Raw genomic sequence first — 8,143 nt, 5'->3', positions numbered from 1 at the left:
TAGCTGCTATGCACTTTGATTCTCTTGCACTTTTATCTCTTCTCTTCTCTATCTTGCCATCCTCCTATTCTTCTTATCCACACCTCTAATGTCTGTAAATATGTTTTAATTTAAATTGCTGTTTATACATGTGTTCGCGTATACCTTGTATTTATTTTTTCTGATTGCTGTACTGTGTTATAACCTGGTTGTATGTCGCTTTGGATAAAGGCGTCTGCCAAATATCAATAAAGTAAAGTAAAGTAAAGAGAGAGAGGGGGGGGGGAGAGTTCATCAGACTGCTGTAATTTATGGTATTCACACTCACACACACACACACACACACACACACACACACACACACGCACACACAAAGTTCAAAGACTGTTGATTGCATTGTCAAGCATCAATCGCCAAACACTCACCGTTTCAAAGACGGCGTAGTCTCGCCCGTAGTTGGCCCCTGGCACCAGGCCGGGCCCCCCCACCAGGCCGGCACACACGTTGCTCACCACGTTCCCGTACAGGTTGGGCATCACCATCACGTCAAACTGCTCCGGTTTGGACACCAGCTAACAGACACCCCAACAAACAGAGTGAGAAGAAGCGGACACTCCGAAGAAACCTTTTGAGGGCGTCTGGGTAGTGTCCAGGTAAAAGCACTTGCCGACCAGCGCGGAGAACCCGGGTTGATTTATGACATAGGTAAAGGCCATATTTCTAGTAGAGAAAGGAGTCAGCGCGCACATCCAACGCCAAAAATGGCGATTGCACGGCTCCAGTTTCAGTGTTTTATCGCACCAAACGACAATGTGACGTTTGGAGCGTCTCTGATGATGAAGAGCTTGCCGCTTGGTGCAATAAAACATGGAGCCTGGAGCCGTGCAACGTGTGAGCTGTTTTGATTCATTTTTCTACCATATTTCTACAAAACAAATTTATTTCTGTGTCTATTTTTGCACATTTTTCTCAAATGTATGTGCCCCCCCCCCCCCCCCCCCCCCTTGTGAAATAGTGAATTGTTTTCACTCCACCCACTAGGCCTCCTCTGATTATGAATCAAATGAAATGACCCAAAACGGGGGAAATCATTCTTTTGGTTGAACTGCACACTTGAGACGAGGGTGGCTTAGTAGACGTTTTTAATGGGTCAAAAGCCAAAAAGGTTGAGAAGCAGTTAGGGGTGTCACGATACACTCAGTTCACGATACGATACGATACACGATATTGGGTTCACGATAGCAATACGATACGATATTTTAACAATATTCTTTTGCGATCAATTTGTAAGTTGAGGGGGCATCCTCCACGCTAATTTGAGTCATTTCATCATTTTCATCCTCCGTGTCTGTAACGTCCCTCGTCTGCTCAAACAAAGCAATGAAAAGGAGAGCGAGCGTAGCGATCAGATGCAGATCAGTGCCACCATGTTCAGCTTCTTTTTCTCGCGATATGAGATTTCATCTCAACGATACATATTGTCACTTTGTGATATTGCGATATATTGTGGGACGATATATTGTGACATCCCTAGAAGCATAGACGTTTTTGTTTTCTTGTGTTCAGACATAGGTTTATAGATGTTATTTATTTACCTTGACAGTTTCGACGAGTCAACTCTCGTCTTCTTCAGAAGCAGTCGCACTGACAGCTGGGTATGACGTGTCAACCAGTTGCTTTTCAGCAACTGGTTGACACGTCATACCCAGCTGTCAGTGCGACTGCTTCTGAAGAAGACGAGAGTTGACTCGTCGAAACTGTCAAGGTAAATAAATAACATCTATAAACCTATGTCTGAACACAAGAAAACAAAAACGTCTATGTAAAAATGAAGACATGATGAACATCATTGAACTATCCCTAGAAGCAGTAAATAAATGGATGGTCACCTGCATGGTGGTGTTGTCCACTATCATGGCATCGAATGTGATGTCTGGGTACCCGGACGCCACTTCCCTGCAGCACTGCAGGAACAACCCATCGCCAAGCTTCCTGTTGGTGTGGAAGAACGGGCCCACGTTCAACACATCAAGTGCAAAAGAAAGTCAAAATGACACGATACATCACTACGGACGGACTTACATGATGTTGGCCTTGTGAACGGCGGTGACCCTGCGGCGACCTTTCTCTCTGGCCAATCGGAAGGCATACTCGGCGATCCTGAGGGAGTTGTTTCTGGTGATGATCTTGAGGCTTTCCACCACCCCTGATACACTCTGTAGTGAGGACAGAGACACCAGAGGGAAGGTTGGTAGATAAATGACTGGACTGAACTGGACTGGACTGAACACCAGTGTTGGGGGGTAACACATTACAAAAGTAACATATTACATGTATTACTTTTAGCAGTAGTTCAGTAATATAATTTAGGATCATAATAGGATTTCAGTAATATTTATACCAGTTACTCTGTAAGGGTAACGCAAGTTACAAATTGAGTTAAATATACGGTACACATATTTAAATAAAGATACAAACATTTCCTAATCAAATTGTGTGATTTTATGCAAATAACTACCATAGATGACAATAACAAAGGAAAAGGATAACATTTAGAATTTTGGACGGTTTACAGTCTGACTTTTAATTATTTTTTGGGATGGTTCCGGGACGGTCGGCGATGTCATTCTGCTACTGCTGTTATTTTGGTTAAATTAATGCAAAAGTAGTCTAATAAGTAATGAGTTACTCTACACAGACAGGGATATTGTAAAGTAACGTATTACTTTCAAATGAAAGTAACTAGTAATATTATGTAGTATATTACATTTTGAAAGTAACTTGCTGAACACTAAAAAGAAATGCTTTTGCATTCTGATGATATTGTATTATGCAACTGCTCAGAGTACATGTAAAACTAGACTGAAAACAAGACAGAGGCACGGTCCACAAACTTTCAAAAAAATTGTTCCCAACATTGACATGTATTATTAACACATAATTACTATAATGGGCGTGGGGAAGTAGGTGTACAAAGGTAATCTCATCCAGTAAGAAGTGGTTGCTGGTGTGAATACGGTAGTATCCTATAATGGTTCTGTGTTGTATGAGAAGTATACCCCCTTAAAAACACAGTGCCAAAATCAATAATTCACGGTGCAGCTTGATCTTTGTGTTCACCTGCACCACAGACTTATTATTTTAGCACGTTTTTCTTCTTCTTTGTTAACAAAGGGCTGCAGGGAAAGACATTCATGCCAACCACTGAACTCCTCCCCTCCGGCAGGCGCTGTAGAGCACTGCACGCCAAAACTACCAGACGCAAGAACCGTTTCTTCCCCCACACAGGGCCATCGCTCCGATCAACACTTACGGTAATCTACTCACTCCAACACGTCACTGAACACTTGAACCACTTTGTAACACATGCATAATATCCCTGTGCAACAACCTGTAGCACCTACCTCAGGTATATAATTAATTACCCCCCACCCACACACACACACACACACACACACACGCACACACGCACACACGCACACACAAACTACCCTAATTTGAAATGCGTGAACTGTGCAATATCTGACTCAGTCTTATTTACATAGGTAGAACGGTATATAACAATATCTGACTAACACCCAATGTACACCAGATGCGTTACGGCTGTGTTGCGGATCCGGTAAAACTACCGGATCAGACTCTCGCCCATGTTAATAGATGGGCGATACATGTGGTACGGAAAAATTACACACCTGTTATGTCGGATCCCGCATTATGTCTGACAGATTACGTGAGTGTGGGTCTGTTCGCAGCTGTAACCGCATCTGTTCCGGAGCTGGTGGACATTAGCCTTTAGTCTTTTGTTTACACTCCTGTGTGGCTTCTACATCAGGCATGTCCAAAGTCCGGCCCGGAGGCCAACTGAGGACTGTGACCCTTCCATGTCCCAAAAGTGAACTGGAAGAAGCGGCCAAAACCAGAGGGACCGAATGGGGAAACTATCCATCAATCAGCTAAATATATATAGACACTATTGACAGTTTAAGCCTCCCAGCCCAAAACAAACAGTTTTATTAGTGTGTGTATTGACGATGCGGTGCGCAATTGCCCTACAGGGTTACACTGTGTAGTTGTTTGAGCACATTGCTCCAGGTGTAAACAAGCCTATCTCGGTGAGTACTCGACCAATTTGAAAAAATTATCTCACGATGAGACCCTCACGATGAGACCCTCACGATGAGACCCTCACGATGAGACCCTCACGATGAGACCCTCACGATGAGACCCTCACGATGAGACCCTCACGATGAGACCCTCACGATGAGACCCTCACGACGAGACCCCTAGACACACACAGTGTGGAAAATAGGGTCCAGGTTGAAAAAAAACACACACGAAATGATCCTTTAAGTGTGTGTTTCTGCAGACTGTAGGATCAATGTGTACCTCGTGCTCCAGACTGCTGTACTCTCCCTCTGTGTTCTCCCTGATGATCATGATGTCAATGTTCTTGTGGCGAGTCTGGACTCCAGGGAGGGACTGACAGTGCATCACATTAGCATAGAGGTCTAAGCTGGTGCTGTGGACACACACACACACAAAAGAGAGAGTGACAGAGTGAGACGCACGCACGCACGCACGCACACACACACACACACACACACACACACACACACACACACACACACACACACACACACACACACACACACACACACACACACGAGAGAGTGACAGAGTGAGAGACAGACAGACGGAGACACGGTCAACTGACATCACCAGACACAAAAGACAGAGATATCACCTGTTTGTCAAAGAGGGAACTGAATATCAAATGAAAGCTCTTACCGAAGGAGATTATTTCTGGATTTGACAGAAGGTGGCATGGTGTGGTTGGTCTCTATGTTACCTGCCGGGGCGGTTAAACAATGTCACAGTTAAACAACACTGTCATATTTCATTTTTAACACAGCTAACCTTCTCAAAACTGTGACGATTGAAAAAGCTGGCTGCAGAAACATCGCCCCCCGGTGGATATGAGATGAACTTTATTGTCCCCGAGGGGAAAATTGTCTTGGGCATAGATAGTGTCATACAGCCACATATCGCAAGTACATAGAGGTTTTGACACGATACATACAACAGACAGAAAAAACATACAGAAACATAGTGTAGTCCCTGACTAACGTGCACACTAAACTTCCACTGGGAAGTTGTGCAAGCGGTGTAGTATAAAAATAAAGACAGAAAATGTAATTGGTTCAACACTTCATCCTAATTGCTCGTAAGCATATTGCACAAGTCATGGGTTTATTGCACAAACCTCATTGCAATTTCTTCCCATATGATAATGTAAAAGAATAAGAAGATAAAATAAATAAAATGTTAGGAGGTACAGACTAGGGATGCACGATATATCGGCAATCATATCGGTATCGGCCGATGTTAGTCATTTTTTTACATATCGGTCATATCGGTATCGGTCAGATGTTGCAATGTTAATATCGGTTATCATTATCAGCCAAATTCTTCACATTGATATGAAATAATGCAGTAAATCTATGATTTATGGGCTTTTCCAAAGGCTTTGCAAATAAAGAAATGCATAACTTTTTCAAATTCAGTGTTAACATGTGTTTTTCAGTATGTACAAAATGTGATGATCATAAAAATGTGGTTTTATACAGATCATATCGACATCGGTAAATATCGGTTATCGGCCATAACAGCAATGTTAATATCGGTTATCGGCATCGGCCAGAATTTTCATATCGGTGCATCCCTAGTACAGACCCCTCCTCAAGAGCAGTGGGGTACTCAACTAAATAAAACCAGTAACACAATATAAAAACAAGAGTAAGAATCAAAAGAATTAAGAGAATAAAATAACCATAAAAAAGTGAAAAGAAACCAACCTGCCTATGACCTGATTTTTAAAAGAGGTTACAGCAGCAGTGAGCAGCCTCCTACGACTGAGTCCTTACCCGCTCTTCTTGTGGGGAACAACCACCTAGGCTGTTTGTTCAGCAATAACACAGAAGTGGGTAGTAGGGCTGTCACTTTTTATTCAAAATTCGAATTTAACTTTGAATGTGGGGGAGGAGGGCATTTTCGAATGTATAATTGACCTGTTCGTTTTTTTTTTTTTTTTTTTATTAACCAAAATGAACCAACTGCTGCTTGCTGGTAATGTTAATCCCAAGTCAGAAAAAGTCTCCAGATTTGTCGCGTTAGTCTCTTCTGAGAAGGATTGTCTCCAGGGTCTGAAAAGTTGTCTCGAGTTGGATGCAGCAATTTTTTTTTTAATTAACCAAAAAACTTCGAATATATTCGGACATTTTGCGGGCAATTAAAGTTCGTTCGAACTTTTTTGGGGGAAAAAGTGACAGCCCTAGTGGGTAGGAGAGAGAGCTTGAAGCGATTACTCTTACATCTATACGCTCTGTATCGTCTGCCCGAGGGCAGCAGATCATAGCCACAGAATAAGAGGTGAGATGGGTCATTCAGGATTTTGAGTGCTAGGCTGATGACCTTTTTCTCAAAGATTGTTTGGAGAGGCGCAAAGTCTCTCTTGCCAATCACTTTCATTGCTGTATTTACAGTTTTTTCAAGTCTCGTTTTGAGCTGTACGGAAAGTGTACCGTACCATGCTGCCATGCTATATCTAATGAGGCTTTCTAGCACGGCATTATAAAAGGTCTCCATGATCTTGGTGCTGACACCGTACAGTCTGAGCCTTCTAAGAAAGTGGAGCCTCTGGCCCAGTTTACCACACAGGTAGTCAATATGGACGTTCCATTTGAGAGAGTTTTCAATATGGATGCCCAGATACTTATAAGAATTTACCCGCTCGATAACGCTGTCATCAATGACCACTGGGTCATGGTGTCTCAGCTCCTTTGGGTCAAAGGTCATTTCTTTCGTCTTTTTAGTATTTAGGATAAGGTGGTTGCTCTTGCACCAGGCCTGGAAAGTGGCGATCTCACTATGATATTGCGAAGGGCAGTCTTCTCCCTTTAGCAAACTTAAAATAATGGTGTCATCTGAAAATTTAATGACATGGTTATTATTATTATTAGTACCCTGGTGCTACAGTATTTAACTGCAGAGAGGGAGCCATTTACTTTGACCTGTTGTGATCCGTTTGTTAAGAGAGAATAAAACCAGTTGATGATAAAAGGATTTACACTCATGTCTTTTAACTTGTCGACAAGCAGGTGAGGTTTGATGGTATCGAAAGCAGAACTAAAATCGGCAAATAAAACACGTGCATAGGCTTTTGGGTCCTCTAGATGCGTACTAATTAAGTGAGTTACACAGACTACAGCATCCTCAGTGCTTCGCCCCTCCCTGTAAGCAAATTGAAGAGGGTCCTGAGAAGCTGCCCTCACCTCAGTCTTTAGCATGTTTGTTTATTATAACTCTCTCAAAGCATTTCATGACCCCGCTAGTTACAGCAATCGGTCTGAAATCTTTATTTGTAGATGGACAAGATACTTTCGGGACTGGAGTAATTATGGACTTTTTCCACAGAGCAGGGACTGTGTGGCTGTCCAGTGACTGTTGAAATACAGGGCACCAAGCTGTCGTAAGTTCTGAGAAGCATTTCTTTAGCAGAGTGGCGGGCAAGCCATCAGGCCCCGCAGATTTCTTAGTACATACTTGACTAAATATAGACTGAACCTGTCCAGGTGTTCAGATTTCTTAGTACATACTTGACTAAATATAGACTGAACCTGTCCAGGTGCGATAACAAGACGGTCAGAGGAGTTACAGATGGGAATGAAATCAATATCGCACCCCTCTGTTTCCTTCTGAGAAGAGTCAGTGTCAAATCTCAGGAAGAAGTCATTTAGTTCGTTTGCACACTCAAGATCATTTACAGTGACAATCCGCTTTCTCTTTAAGTTCATATTTGTAATTTCTTTCATACAGATGTATATAGATTTATAATTGTGAATCAGTTAGTTGCATCGAAATGGAGCAGCTGACCTATAGTCTGAACCTGGGGTAGTCTCTTAAAACAGACTGTCTCATCTACATCCGGCGAATGCAGCTAAACAGTCTGTACGTTACACCCCCAGAACATGCACAAGGAAGTTGGGAAAAAAACCTTCAGACTGGAAGGAAGTTCGACGGAATCCGACCAATCACGACACGTGTGTCCACGAAAAACATGTTCCCCCCCGGAAACTTAAACCGATGCAGGTTGCTAATGTTAGCA

Source organism: Poromitra crassiceps, assembly GCF_964638095.1.
Source record: "Poromitra crassiceps genome assembly, chromosome: 20".
Classification (NCBI taxonomy): Eukaryota; Metazoa; Chordata; class Actinopteri; order Beryciformes; family Melamphaidae; genus Poromitra; species Poromitra crassiceps.
This window is presented reverse-complemented; position numbering follows the sequence as displayed.